Raw genomic sequence first — 1,429 nt, 5'->3', positions numbered from 1 at the left:
TCAGTCAGTTATGAAGCCATAAGCATTTCTTTTTCTCAGTTTTTAGGATGAAATTTAAAATAGTGATGATTTGTACTCTGTGCTATTAAAGGATGCTTCATTTCTGTATTTACATAGAGCTGATCTCATTGTTTTTCAGCACCAGTACGTTAACAGGTTTTGCAGAATTACTAATCCTTTCTCATAATGAAAAGGAAAACCATGGGAATGTAAACTATTTGCCTTAATTTATGAAGCAAACGTACACCAGGACCCAAAACAGATCTCAACCTATCATACCACACACTGCTGCGGTGGGACTCAGAGTACATTGAAGAACACATTGACCATTTCCTGCCTGTATTCTGAGATTTAGGGTAAACGATTTTTTTTTTTTTTCCCCACAAAGGAGACCACAAAAAGGTGATGTGCATGAAAGAATATGAACAGCCAGTTTTCAGAGCTGTGTGACCAAAAGGGAGATGGAGTCATGGAGGAGTCATGGAGGAGTCATGCTGACAACCACCACTGCCTCACAAAGGTGACAGCCTGGGGCTGCTAGGCACCTGCAAAGGAGGCAGGAGGCAGGTTATGAGTATTCTGGGAAAACACAGGGACACTCCCAAGGACATGTCCCATCACAGCTTCACCTCACGGTGCCCTTGTGCAACAAAGGGATGCCCAGCAAACAGCCCCAGAGTGAGCTGCACCCCAGCCCGGGGGGACAACACACAAACCCCTGAGCTCCCTGAAACCACCACCTTGCTCTGTATGGGACAGCTGCATCCCACAGCCCCCATGGCTCCCCTCAGCTCTGGCCCCTTCATCCCGGTGTGTGGCAGCAGGACCAGGGCAGTGATCATCACCACTGGGGAGGCCACACCTCGAGTGCTGTGTCCAGTTTTGGGCCCCTCAGTTCAGGAAGGACATTGAGGGGCTGGAGCGTGTCCAGAGAAGGGAATGGAGCTGGGGAAGGGGCTGGAGCACCAGGAGTGGCTGAGGGAGCTGGAAAGGGGTGGTTCAGCCCAGAGAAAAGGAGGCTCAGGGGGGACCTTCTGGCTTTTCACAGCTGCTGGACAGGGGGTGCAGCCAGGTGGAGGCCGGGCTCTGCGTGCAGGTAACAAGTGACATGACAAGAGGTCATAGTCTCAAGTTGCACCACGGGAGGTTTTAGGTTGGACATTAAGAATAATTTCTTCACAAAAAGGGTGATTAGACATTAGAATAGGCTACCGAGGAAAGCGGTGGAGCCACCGTTCCTGGAGGTTTAAGGAAAGACTGGACGTGGCACTGAGGGACATGGTTTAGTTGACAAAGCGGTGATCGGTCACAGGTTGGACTCGATGATCTCAGAGCTCTTTTCTATCTAATTGACTCTAGACGCTGGAAATCCCGCATTGCCTCCACGGCCTCCTCGTAGCCTCCCCACGACGCCTCTCACCGCCCGCCC

The sequence above is a fragment of the Corvus brachyrhynchos genome, unplaced genomic scaffold (genome assembly GCF_000691975.1).
Source record: "Corvus brachyrhynchos isolate BGI_N302 unplaced genomic scaffold, ASM69197v1 scaffold116, whole genome shotgun sequence".
Classification (NCBI taxonomy): domain Eukaryota; kingdom Metazoa; phylum Chordata; class Aves; order Passeriformes; family Corvidae; genus Corvus; species Corvus brachyrhynchos.
This window is presented reverse-complemented; position numbering follows the sequence as displayed.